Here is a 14599-nt window from a genome sequence, read left to right as displayed (position 1 = left end):
AAGGACTGTACCTAAGGTAGATTAGATTGATCCTTCCACATTGGTGTTCTCCAGTTGCATTGTAGTATTCTCCCCACTTTTCTTTTCAAACACCAACAAAAAGAATGCAGTCTACATGTTTCTATTTAAGAGACAACAAAATCAGTTATCAATATTGAAGCAAACAGCTGTATCAAATTCCCCATCATGTGTGTTTGGTTTTGTGTTTTGTGTGTGAACTTCAGTCAGTACTTTAATTTCCCTGAAAAGAAATACACAGAATCAGGGTTTTCCAAAGCATTTCCTTTTAGGCACATTACTTGCAGAAGTAGGATTACCTTTTCTAGTTTTACCCAAGCAGGCAAGAGATTGCTGATATGCCAGTTTTCACACCATCCAGTCTGTGTAGATTTCATTCTAGCAACATGTCTATGCAATTCCTTTTGTCCTCAACCAAACTCCTCCATCCAAAATTCATAGTTAGCTGGGTTCTGCAAAAGCTTGGTTTCTATCTACCTCCCTTCCCAGGGGGTTCACCATCAAGGAGGAGGATTCCAGCATCTTCTGGAATGTACATGTGGAGCATGGCCATCTTGAGCAAGAAAAGGAAAAATCATGTCAGCTTTCTGTCATTGGGATGAGGTGCATGAGATAATCAACTTAAAAGGTAGAAAGGTTTACTTTGGCTCATGGTTTCAATCTATGGTGATTCAACCATGTTGCTTTGGGCCAGTGGTGGCACGGTAAGTACATCATGGTGGGAGTACATGATAAAGGAGGATGGTCACCTCATGATGGCTGAAAAGTGAAAAAGAAAATGGAAAGGGCTCAGGGCCTAGTACCTCCTTCAAGGGCATACCCTCAGTGGCCTAACTTTCTTCCATTAGACCTCACCACTAACAGTTCTACCATCTCCCAATAGTGCCACAGCCTAGCAACCAAGCATTCAGCACTTGGACCTTTAGGGAGCATTTAAGATCCAAACCACAGCAGCATCTACATTTTAAAACTTTTTTAAAAATTGCATGTGCCCATGTCATGTTAAAAGTTATATAGTTTGTGTTTTATTCTGAAAGGAAATATATCAAACAAGTTAATCATAAGTAAGTTTAAATTTAGCAGTTTATCTCCATCTTAATGAATGCCTAAATCCTGTTAGCGGCATGCATTCAATTGACTCAAGCTTTCTTCTTCTTTAATATAGCCTAACCGTTGGCTGAAATGCCCTAATCTGCAGAAACAACTCCCATATTTGAAACAGAAAAGGCTCTGAGGAGATTAGAATCACATTATCATTCATTTTCCTAGATGACACAGCAGGAAGAAAAGAACTATTTCAGTTAAACTAATTCCTCATTGTCACACTTAAAACATTAATCCTCAAGCTAAGGCAGACATACATTAAAATTCAGAATTGCACCTCCGGTCTCCTTTAGGAGAAATTAATTTTTGTTCCATGAAATGCAGCCAGTGTCCAATCTCATACATCAATTGTGTTTATTGAGTGTCTATGGGATGACAGGTGCTGTGCTGAGTGATGGAGACACAAAGGTGAGTGAATAAGACATGCTTTCTTCCTTTCAGAACCCTGGTGCCAAGTGGGAGAGTTAGGACAGTGAGGTAAATCACGGGATGTCAGTGTCACCATGTGCTGTCTGTAAGTTACCCCAAAGCATTGAAACTTTTTAAGTTACCCCAAATTTCCTCTACAGTCCTGCAAACTGTGTGTGTGGGAGGTGGGGCACAAACATGTACTTTAAAAAACAGTTGACTCTCAAACAACTTTACTTGTTCAAAGATGATTTACCTTGTTGTCATGCAGCATGTGAACCCCCAAAGTCCCAGTTAGATATTTCTGGGAATCTGCACTCTTAAAGAAGCTTACTAACTACAACTGTTAAACAAGCATCTATTTTATCTTTCCTTTCTTGCTCTGGCTCCATACTGCCTGCCAAGTTACTCTAAAGGGCCCCTCTCTCACCCCTGCTTAAGGAAGCTCTTTTGAGAACACTAGTTTCTGTGCACTGGGGACTCTTTCTCAATGCTTCCCCAACTGCCAATTTTCCAGGCTAGGATAGACTATGGTACAGCAAGGTCAGATGCCAAAGTTTATTTCTTGCTTCCACAAAATCTAATAAAGAAAACTCTGCAGGGTAACTGTTTTCCATGTAATAACTCAGCAATTTAGTCTGAGGGAGATTCCTCTCTACAGCTATCTCATCAGAAGCAGGAAACCTCCTTGGTCAACCAAGCAGGGCTAAAAGAGATAGTGTAATGGTTACTCACCAACTCTTTGCTTCAGAATTCAAATGGTCAGAACTAAACACCATAGTTCTGCTTAAGGGCAAGAGGACCAAAAATGCAGAGAGGTCTTCTGTATGTATGAAATGGAGTAAAGCAGATTTTGGTGAATACTGGTAATATCTATTTGGGATAGATCATTTGGGATCTATTTGGGATAGGTCATTTACTGGGTTGTAGGAAAGGGTAAAAACAATGGTCCTCTTTCTAATCATTTCATTGTTTTGGTACCTGATCCTCAAATGAATGCTACTTATACCCAGAAACTGAAAGATGTTTTCATGAGTAAGCTCTATCATTTGGTTCTGATTTCTATTTCTATAAGGATATCAACCTAGCCCAATGGTGGGAGAAAATGTTAAATGATCACCCACAGATGCTGCAACAAAGGTAGCCTATTCCATTTTCTACATATTCAATGAATTTCAGTCACCTTGACCCTAATTGCCATCCTTCTGACTTAGATGCAATTTTAGACACTTTTTCAAAGCCCTTTTTGGATTAAAAAAAATCTTATTTAGGATTAATTATGAGAGTGTCAGGGTTTGGATTTTTCTAGTTCTTGTTTTTGTTTTTTGCTATATTTAGGATTCAACCCAGGGACTCACACTAGGTAAGTGCTCTACCACTGAGCTTTTTGTTTAAGAACTGAAATTCTACTACTCACATCTCTTCAGGGATTCCAAATTGAGGAATATGCACATAACAACAATAACCAAGTGGAAAATAAAAATCTTTTTAAAAACTGATAAGTAAACACCAAAATTTCTCCCAGTGCAGGGATCTACTTCTATCATTTCTGTCCTGGGTAACGGAAGAGTCCGGAACAGACCAGAGGCAACATACACACATAGCACATAAGCAGAGATTGGGTGCTCCCTGTCCCATTTGCTTGATTAACTAACTCCTCCTCTCTCTGGTAGACCGAAGGAAGGAAGGAAGGCAGCTCTGGGACTGGTGGAAATGCCTCCTCCACCAGGGGCTGAGGTGGAAATGGGAGAAGAGCTGGCTAGGAGTTCTCCGACTCCCCTTCCCTCTTACCTGAGTGCCTTGCCCATCTTCATCTTCTCCTCGAATGCTATTCCTCTTTGACCAAACCCAGCTGTCCTTTTCCAGGGGTCATGCCCGTTCCACTCCATGACAAAACTCTCTCCTGACACCACAGTCGAGGATGGTGTCCTCACTCCTCCATACCTGCTGGCTAGAGAAATAAACTCTAGGCTTATAACTGCATGTTTATATAAATAAGGTCCTTTTTTCTAACACAAAATTTGCTATACACTGACACAGGCATCCATATGAACTTTCTTCTTCCCACGCATGGATTTCTCATCATGAACCTTACTACTAAAAATTCCTGGCAAATTTGCCACAAGGAGTAGCCTATAGTTAGAGTCCACTGCTGAGCTACCCATCTCATTAACATATTTGCTATAAAACAGCACAGAATTTATCCATAATTATGAAAAAAATACTTTGGTGGTGAGTAAATTCCTTGTGAAGAGTTGGATGTGAAATAAACAGTACAGGAAGAGACACTTAGAATGGAACAAAATTACTCAAAATCTTTCCGGGTCTCTACTGGCCTCTCCCAATGTCACTTAGTTATACATTGTTATTTCTTCCATTCACTGTCACTTCTGCAAGTCTGAATAAGTCTCTATGCCAGAAACATCAGCTTATTTAGGTAGTTCCCTGTTAGATTAATATAGATTTTTATTTCCAACCACTATTGCTGTTTATTAAGTAGCTTTGTCAACAACATTTTAGGACAGAGCATACAATTCCTCAAAACATTCTCATTGCTACAGAATCATTACAAGGGGAAGAGACTGAGACAACTGAAAACAGAAGTTGTGGTTACAGACACTTCACCACAGAAGATGGCAAGTAAGGACATGAAAAGATGCTCTATAGCATTAGTCACTAGGGAAATACAAATGAACCACAGTGAGAGAGAACCATACACCCACAGAATAGTTCACATTTTTAAAAACTATGCTGAGTGTTGATGAGGCTGTGGATCAACTTCATTTGTACCCAGTGTGGAATTGTACACCACTGGTAGGAACATAAAGTAGTGTAGCCACTTTGCAAGACAATAGGCTGTTTCTTGAAAAAGTGAACTACACTTCTATCATTTGATCAGATCCAACCATCCAACTCCTAGTTATATGCCCCCCCAAAACTGAAAATATATGTCCACATGAAGACTTGTGTGTGAATAGTCATAGAGCTTTATTTGTAATAGCTTCAATCTGGACACCATTCTAGTGTCTATCAGCAGCAAATGGACAAACAGATTGAGGACTAGTCATACAATGGGAGACTACTTGGCAATGAAAAGGAATGAATTGCTGCCATGTGCAACAATATGGATAAACCTCAAAATAATTATGCTCAATGAGAGAAGACAGATTTTTTTAAAGAATATGTATAGTATGATGTTATTTATATAACATTATAGAAACTGAACAAACTACTACAAAGACAGGATGCCAATCAGTGTTGCCTGGAGATGAGGATGGGGTGGGGCAAGGCAGGGAGAAAGGGTTTATAAGGGTATGTTAGGAAATGTTTAAAGATAATTAATATGTCCATGATGGTTTCATAAGTGTATACATGTGTCAAAACGTACCAAGTTTTATACTTCACATGCATATGCAGTTTATTATGCCAATTATATCTCACAAAGTTGTTATTTAATAAGACTTTTATATGGTGGTTTTTGCACCAACTAAAGATGAAAGAACTGACTTGCATATTTTCATTAAGTTAAATTATTCTTTGGCAGCTCTTCTAAAAGTTCAGGTCAGCAGACAGGAGAGGTGAGTGCTCTGGGTTACCTGTCATTCCACTGTGCTATTATCTGTTGGTTTGTTCATAGTTTCTCTAAAGATTTCCTTCCAAAAAGGCCAGGCTTAGAAAAAAGGAAAATAAAACAGTGGGAAAAGCTTGTAAAATCCATTGAATCATCTGATCTTTAATGCCCCTAACTATTCTATTTTATGAATCTAAGATTATATTAATGAGGAATTTTGAAAATATACTATGTCTTTGAATTGAAGCTGCCCTCAGTTATCAAAGACCCACAGTATTCCTATTCCTAGCTTTTCTCAACAGACCTTTTTTTTTTTGGTGGGGTGGGGAGTGTGCAAATGAAATATATTGATAGTACACTAATCATAAGATGCATTCCGGTTTCAAACATATTCGAAAGGAAGTTTTAGTATACTCAATGTCACATGTAGTCCTAGGGTTGTGGAAAGGTGTGTGCAGGGCCAGTCTTTATAATTCAAGGTGCCAGGACTGTGATCTCTGCACCAGGGTTAGTCTCAGGCATCATCTTCTTAAAGTAGAAGCAGTACCCTAAACCCCAAACTTCATACTGAGCATTGGAAATTTTTTCCTTTTCCCAGATTCCATAGAATCCCTGATGCTGGAATTGGAGCCAGAATTCAATTTTAATTCTTAAAAATGTAAATTGATAATCATTTTTTTGTTCATTCACTCAACAGAAATTTATTGAGCTCCTGGCACTGTTCTAAGAATAAAGCAAGGAATAAGACAGATGAGGGTCCCAGATCTCATAGAGCTAATATTCTACCAAAAAATCCCAAGTTTTAAAAATAGGTACAGATGGAAAATGGTATGGATTCAGATGGTGATGAGCACAGTAAGAAAAAGCAAAACTGTTTAAGGGTGTGGAAGGTGTGGGGGCTGTTTCTGCTAAGAAATGGTGGAGGCTTTTCTGAAGGGATGGTGAGAGATATGAGTAAGTAGGTTGTGTGAAAATCTGGAGTGAGGATCCCAGGCAGAGGCACAGCAAGTGGCTTGAGGTCCTGAGGTGGACACAAGCTCTGTCTGTTGAACGAGCATTATCATGTGGCTGTAGTGCAACAAGAAAGGAAGAGTGATCAGAGATGAAATGGAGAAGGAAGATTTTTAGACTACAGCAAGAAACTGGCATTTTATTCTAAGTGTGAAGGGAAACTATGAGGGAGGTGGAAAGTTTCTGTATCCTCCACTGAGGTGTAGAAAAAAAGAAATCTGGGCACAGGTTGACATCAGCATTCTTATCTAATCTCTACTTCAAATACCCAGATTGACTCTGTTGCAACAACCACAGAATAGAAAAGTAGAGAGAACACTGAATTTATGCTAGCAATCTTAGGAAAAGGAAGAGTCACTTCACAGAGACTTAGGGGGATTTCTGCAAGACACGAAGGGGCTGTTTTGGAAAAAAATGGCCATTCCTACCTGCTGTAACTAGGTTACAAGCAGGAACAACTCAGAAAAGGCCTGCAACCCAGCACGACCCACTCATTTTTTTTGGAGCTAGAATTGGAGGCAAGAGGGGAGCAAGAGATGGACTGGGGGCATGTCTACACCTACCCCCAAACCACTCTGGGACAATTTACCCAACACTGGAGGTTGTACCAAACAGGTTCTTCCAGTGTCACTTACTGTCATCATGCCTTTGACAAATAAAAATGCTTGGCAAATATCTGGGGCATTGCTCTGGCTGGTTGTATAGATTCAGCCTGACGTGACTTCAGCTAACATGAGTCTTAATCACTATGATTACCCCTGAGTAACACCAGTTAGCTTTCCCCACATATTTTCACAGCAGACTATAAATAGAAAAATCCATTAGAGTGTCATCAGAAATGTGTGTGACTCTTTGATATTACCTAAGATACACCAGGTACTTTCTGGCTAGAACGAAGTCACTTTTGTTCTGACCAATATATATGCCTCTCCTTCTGACCCAAATTGCAGGGGTCCACCGGGTCTTCTGATGTCCACAAACACACTTCTGTCAATTAAGTCCTCAATCTTGGATCTGTCTGCCTCTTTTCTTTGGTCTCATGGCAACTTCAGTTCTCATGTACTGGGATTAGGTTGTTTCAGAACACTGATCTCCAACAGGCCCAATCTTGCCAAGCAAAGAATAAAGACATGGGCCAAGCTACTTCTAATTACATAGTAAACAAGCAATTTGAAGTTCTATTATATATGAATGAAGTTCCCAGCCACACCCACTTTTGGACCTGGCTCCTTCCATCCTATATCTAGATAGTTTGATGCTCTAAAGTGGCAAAGGAAGTCTAAAATAAAATTAATGTTATATGTTCCTTCATTTGGACATCATACAAACTCTGCAAGACTCCATCTTAACTTTCCATGCAAGACAATCAAAAACTATCCTATGCCTCCTTTTATAAGACTGTGCAAATGGAAACATTTATAGATGATAAAAAGATAAAAGGGACTCAGTCTAGGAATCAGAAAAATATCTTCCAATGAAGTATAGCTCCTATGACAAAAAAATGAATTTTAGAAAATTCCTAAACTGAGTTTTTTTTTTTTTTTTTTTTTGCAAGATTCAAAAGAAACTTGGAACTTCAAATCTAGAGCACAAAGTATGAAACATTAATGAAAAAGGGATCTAGACAGGCCGGTGGGTTGTGGAGAATTTGATAAATAGGTCTGGGTAACAAGTTTCTGAACTCTGTCTTGCCAACATCTTTCTGTTTGTTTGTTTGTTTGTTCGCTTTACTTGACAAATACATGTAACTTTAACCATTAATTAATTTATTTTTAGTTATTGTTTATTGTGCTCCTGGGGATTGAACCCAGGGCCTTGTACACGCTAAGCACTCTATCACTGAGCTATTGACCCAGCCCTTAACTATTCATTTAAAAAATAAGTAAATAAAATACACAAAATTGTCAACCACATGGAATTTCCAAATCACACAAATACAGTTTTTCCCTCTTTACTCATACTTGATTGGAGATGAGGGTTTGATAAATAATGGTCATCACAAGGCCAAACTTAGGCTTATCTACTTACCAATTGTCAAGAATGGACCCCATCTGTGGTGGGAATATTCCCTTACAGGCAATGACTTCACAACTATCCCAAATTTTAAGAATTGTGAAGTAGGCTGGCTTCTATGAATAAAATGGGAAATACTGGGAAGGAAAATATATTGTGAGGATTCACTTGCGTTAATGAACAGACATATACAAAATATGTGGCACATAATGACATTCACTTCATCTACATCTTCATTCCACTCTCTGCCAAGAGAATCACATGCATAGCCCTACTTATTACAGTTATTATCTCCACCTCATTCATTAGAATGACCTGTTTTTTCATGTTCTAAAGAAAGCCCCTGGGTTAAATCCTCACTACCAAAAAAAAAAGAAGAATATATGTGTGTGTGTGTGTGTGTGTGTGTGTGTGCGCGCGCGCACTCTTGGCTATAGTTCTTTTTTTATTGGTGCAAATTAATTACACAGAATGGTGGGCTTCATTATTGGCATACTGGTACAAGCATATAATATAATTTGATCAGTTTAACTACCCAATGCCTCCTCTCCCCCTCCCCTCCTCTCTCCCCCTCTTCCCTTCTTCTCTGCTGTTGGTCTCCCATCTACTTTCATGATGTCCTTTCATTTCCCCTACTAGAGCCCACATATGAGAGAAAAACATGACACTTCCCTTTTTGAATCTGGCTCACTTCACTTAACATGATGCTCTCTAATTCCATTCATTTTCCTGTAAATGACACAATATTCTTCTTCACGACTGATCCATTTTGTATATATACCACATTTTCTTTATTCAGTTATCTGTTGATGGACACATAGACTGATCCATAACCTGGTTATTATGAATCGTGCTATGATAAATATGGGTATACATGTTATCTCTAAAGTATTCTGACTTGTATTTTTTTAAATAAATATCAAGGAATAGTGCAGTTGGATCATATGAGTTTCTGATTTTGGTTTTTCGAAGTACCTCCATAATGATTTTTGTTATCTGCCACCTTCTTTCAGTGCCTTGGCAAACACCATCACTCAGATGACAAATTATTGCAAAAAACAAACAAACAAACAAACAAACAAAAACCACCCAAATCATTATGTCATCCATCCTCCTGAGGTAGGCTAGAATAACTACACTACTTGCATCCCTTTTCTGCCCATGAGGCGTCACTCTCATTTTTGTCCAGTCCTTTAAGTGGAGAGAGCAATTTTTTCAAGTAGGAGGGAGATCCCAAAATTCTCCTACAGTGCCAGCTGTGTGGAAGGAACGAGGGAAACAATTCAAAAGGAAACACCTAAAAGAAGTCTCCGAGTGTGGGAAGCATTTATCCTAGGCTAGCTCTGACTTTTGTTACCTTTACCCTTTGGAAATAGATTCCTTCCAGGGGGTCAGAGGAGAAAGCCTTGAGCGCCCCCTAGAGCACAGAGTGCGAGGCAGCGCTTCCCCAGATGCTGCGGGTGTGTTTAATAGGTGTGTCAGCCTTTCCCCAGAGGAGGCACCAGATGCAGCCTCCTGGCTGCCTTAGGCGCCTCTTTCTTAGGGCACTTACCACATTGAACAATGTATCTCAGCCCATCCTTCCTTTACACGAATGATGTCCTTGAGGGTAACAAGACTGCCCTTAGATCTTCTCCATCCATTGTAATGGCTCCTGGTGGATGGTACGCCCTCAGCACTATGTTTGTTATAAGAATGAAAACATCCATGGGAAATAAAAACAAAAACAAACAAAACAAAAAATACTAAACTGCTGGATGGTCATGCTTTATCTTGCAATGCTCATTTATTTCACCTGCCTTCTTTTCTATTCTCTCCTCCATCCTTCTTATAACTAACAACTTAAGCACATTCGATATGTAATTCTCACCCTTCTATGGGACAGATATCTCTGCCTGCCTTAATTAAAGAAGAAGCTGACTCTCAAACAGATGAAGTTGCTCCCATTAACAGCCAGGAGGAATTAGAACAATGAAACAAAACCAGGTTTTCCTGACTTCAGAGTCCATGATGAGTTAGGTCACTTTGTTTTCCTTTGGATTCTTTTGCTAGCTTCAGTTTTTGTTTGTTTGCAACTGCCTATATATACACATGCACATTGCACAATAAATTGGTAAATTGAGATAACTTTGTCTGGTTTCCTGACTTGTAAAAATGAACACTGATTGTAAAGCCAAACAAAATAATACTAGTTCTCAAAACTGATTGCACATTACAATCGTCAGGAGGAATTTTTACCAACATCCAAGCCTCCCCCTGAACAATTCTGACTTAATTGTCTAGCATTCAGGTGCATAACAGACTTTAAAGGCACCGAGAACCACTGAAACATAAAAATACAGAGAAAAAATGTTAAATCTTTGATACCACCACTTAGAGATAACTACCACGCTGACATTTTGGTGATTTTCTCTTCTGTTTGCATGGAAATTCACCCAAACAAAACAAAACAAACAGATAAAATGTGTAATGTGGTTTCTTTGTTTGGTTTTTTGCTTTCATGGTGCTGGGAATGGAACCCAGGGCTTCACATATGCCAGGCAGGTGCTCTATCATTGAGCTACACAGCTAATTTGGTTTTTTACCTCAACTCTCCTGTCCCCATTATATACACATTTTATACCTTTATAGTATTACATTGTGTACATGCTAATACAATCACTTAAAAGCTTCTACTGATATTTATATTTGAAAGTTTTATTCTGTTAAAATCAACACTGTAGTTAACATCCTTGTACACATGGCTGTGTCCCTCGGCTTGTTATAATACTATTTAATTCTCCAGTCTGATTTATGCTTCAATACAGCATTCTCTCCTCACCTAAATGAAGAGAGGAGAAGGAAGAGGGGAAAGATACAAAGACAAGTCCAAGAAACAGAAAACGTGACACTTTTACATGTATTCTTGGCTCACTCTGGAATGATGAGTGATGGCCTCCTCTAAGCCTGTTTCCAGGCACGTCAGTGTGTGTGTGAGACCACATATCCCACTTCCTAGCCAAATTCCCCTGAAGCCGTTTTGTGGTCCAGGGTTGGGCATAACAGTGATTGATAAACTGTTTATCCTCTGGAAGTTGGTTCACAGCAGGTAGTCCGTTTGCCACAAGAGGTCACTAAGGGATAAAGGACCGCTGCTTCTCTAAGAAACTCTTCTGGGCTGAACACACTAGTTTTTAGGATATCTGTTGGCAATGGTAGAGATCATATACCAAAGTGATCTGATAGGACACCAGGGTTCTGGATTTATTGGAGACACTGCTTTGCTGCAAGATCAAAGAAAGACCTTTCTTTTCACAATCATTTCACAGCCATTGTTTTAGGAATTATCTTGCAATCCTAAAAAGGATGAGGAAAGAGAAGGGATTAATCACATAGACTTTGGGGTCATAAATACAGTGATCATGTTTCAGCTTACACTCTCTAAGCTTCCATTTCCTCATCTGGAAAATGGTAGTGAATATGATATAACTAGTAGATAAGAATATAAAATGTTTGGTACATGTTTAAAGATAATTAACTGTTCGTTGTTTTGCATCTACATTTGATATAGGAGGGGAAATGAGTTGGGGCATTTTAAGTTAGAGGTGCTAGTGAAACATCACAATGGAGACAACAGCAAGGGTATGTATGTTTTGTAGTTCCCCCTTGCATATATATTTCATATGCATATTTCATACATATGCATGTGAGAACTTCAAAACATACATAGTCATACCCAGCTGATGGGAGTGTTAATTAAATAGAAAGATATTTCTCTTGTTTATGCGATCTGGCAATGTGTTTTGCGAAGGAAAAGTGTTGACATCAGTCAGGAAGCAAAATGTAACAAAGGCCCCAAAATACAACATCTTTAGATAGGAATGTATTTCGACCTCATGAAACACGCAGTAGGCAGGCAGTCTGGGGTGCTGCTTTCTGCTGGCTTTATGGGTGCTTGACATAGGGCCTCACAATCAGGAGGGTTCAAGGATTGCTATTGCCATCTTGAAAGTCTTAGTGATTTTAACATTTGAGCTTGTGTTATAAGTAAAATCCAAAGGGACAATGGAAAACAGCATGTGTGTTTACACCCTGTGTTGACTCTGCTCTGTGAGCACAGACTTGCAGAAGACCCTTGATGCATGGGAGTGCAGGAGAGTCTCAAGGAAGGGACAGCAGGGAGAATACCATCTGCAAAGGCCAAGCTTTCCATTCAAACCAGAGCTTGCTTCTGCTCCAGGAAGAAACCATGCTGTTAAGAACATGAACAACCATCAGCACCACAGGGATGCTTCACGTCTTTTCTTCTTTGTGTCACTTTCTTGTATTAGCCACCTAACTTGAAAAGGATGACATTGGGGGGGGGGGGGGGGGAGATAAAGCAAAGCAGCCTGCACTTCCTGTTCCTCTTAGTACTTTACTAAGTAGAAGATAGAGCGCGTGAGAGAACACATGTTATCAAGAAGTAAAATAAAGCTGTTGAGTTTTGTGCAGCGTTTCTATGTGCCTGGTAAGAATGAAATACATATGCGTGTGGGAACTACAAAACATAAAATGAGTCGTTTTTGTGATCCCACACACAGGTTAAATGTTCCTGTATTTGTATTCAAAATTGGCATAACGCGATGTAAAGATGAGTGGCAAAAATTCATACTAATGATTCAAATTTTACGTTTTCTTAACATTAAACATCAATAAAAAGTACCATGAGAAATCAAAAGTGAGACTGTGGAAGAAAAAAAAAACTTTATATTTTACTACTTTTTCTTTGTGGTACTGGAGATTGAATCCAGGGGATCTCTACCACTGAGTCACAACCCCAGTCCTTTTTATTTTTTATTAGGAGACACGGTTTCCTTGAGTTGCTGAGGCTGGCTTCAAACTTGTGATTCTCCCGCCTCAGCCTCCCAGGTCACTATGATACAGGCGAGTGCCACTGAACCCACATAATTTTACTACCTTTCTTCTTTTGGAACCAGAGCCCCACATTTTCACTGCCCCTGCAAGTTACCTTTAACTTCTGGTCGTGTCTAACTCAAGAAAATGAAATTACATCGTCTGGGTATAAAGGAATGCCTGTCTATTGTTAATTCTTCTCTGGTGTTGCCTGGTTCTATTTCAACCCCAGTCACAGAGCAAAATGGCTAAGGAGGAAAAAGACTTCTCCTCACCACAGTTCTAATCCACCTCCATCCTCCATCCCCACCCCCGCCCAGCCCAGCCACACACACCTGCAAGTTCTATTTCAGAGCAGGAAGCAGCACACTCCCAACTCTGTCCACAGATTCCTCGCTTTGGTTCTTCCTAACGGTCTCTGAGACCACCTTTCCTTTGAACTCACTTACAAACTTACAGAGCTCTCCCTGCGTCTCCTGTGGTCTTCCCCATACAACCTTGGGATATGCTTAAAAGAAAAACCAAAATTGTGCTGTAACACCAGAGGTGCCTTTAAGGCTGGTGGGATGTGTGAAAGGAAATCTCAAGGCTTCTGTGTTGCTGTGATTGGAGATTCAAGGTTGAGAGGAGCTGGGATGTCCCTCCTAGTAGAGAAAAAGCAATTCAGATCTATAAAGGAAATCTGCAAGGGAAGAGGGGAGGAAGAGAGACGCAAGGAAAGGGAAGAGAAGTCGAATTTGCAGCAGTAGACAGAACAAAGGACTAGGGATGTAGATGACTAATGATCAGTTTTAAATTACTTTATTGTCACCCTGTAATACTTTCTCCTCTCTGAAAACATTTATGTCCACACAAAGGCTTTGTGCAAATGAAATTGCATATTTTTTCTTGCTTTTTTATTAGAAATCAAATGAAGCGATCGAGGTTCCCATTATGGCAAGGACAGGGTAGGTGTGCTGGGGCTGAGTGATGACCCATGAATTTGACTCAACTGATTGGGCGAAATGAGAAGCTCTGAGCCAGAGTGATCTCAATAACATAACACCCGCCACTGGAAGTTTTCCCCAAATTGGGGGAAGGTACTGGACTTTCTGTAGGTCCCAGGATGGAGGTTCAAACCAATCTTATCTGGATCTAAAAGGGCAAGGAGAGTCCAGCTAGCTCTGAAATATGTACTTAATTGTGATCATTCATTCTCTTCTCTGCCAGACCTGTGTCAATGGGACCAGGGCTCGTGCAGGTAGCCTCCCTCACAGCTTCCCTCAGGGAGGACAAGGGGAAATGGGCTTCTTGAGGAAGAAGCCTCTGAGAAAGGGAGTTGGAGGAGGGGAGAGGACACTGAAAACTGACTGGCAAATTTGCTTTCACACAGTGAAAGCTCTAATAAGAGAAGCCTCCAAAATAGAATTATCCTTCAAGAACCGTTTGCCTTTTTATCCCCCACCTCCTGCTATTTTTTTTTTTTTTTAATCAGCACTGGATATCCCCACTGAGCTACCACTGAATACTGAGCTACATATTTTGTTGTTGTTGTTATTGTTGGATTGTTGTTGTTGTTGCTGTTGTTGTTTTGAGACAAGTTGCGGAAGCTCATCTCAA

General features: G+C 39.8%; 1 long non-coding RNA gene across 3 annotated transcripts in view; it reads right to left on the bottom strand.

Moving 5' to 3' along the window:
- LOC306645013 overlaps positions 1–14599 on the bottom strand; it is a 53873-nt gene that overhangs the window by 31282 nt on the left and 7992 nt on the right. For all 3 annotated transcript variants that reach the window (XR_013759498.1, XR_013759499.1, XR_013759500.1), the window contains exons 5-9: positions 9678–9803; positions 8141–8928; positions 6975–7219; positions 3322–3474; positions 12–121 (exon numbers count right to left, since the gene is read on the bottom strand). This is a non-coding gene — a long non-coding RNA (uncharacterized lncRNA). The remainder of the gene's footprint in view (positions 1–11; positions 122–3321; positions 3475–6974; positions 7220–8140; positions 8929–9677; positions 9804–14599) is intronic.

The sequence above is a fragment of the Sciurus vulgaris genome, assembly GCF_902686455.1.
Source record: "Sciurus vulgaris genome assembly, chromosome: 15".
NCBI classification, from domain to species: domain Eukaryota; kingdom Metazoa; phylum Chordata; class Mammalia; order Rodentia; family Sciuridae; genus Sciurus; species Sciurus vulgaris.
This window is presented reverse-complemented; position numbering and strand designations above follow the sequence as displayed.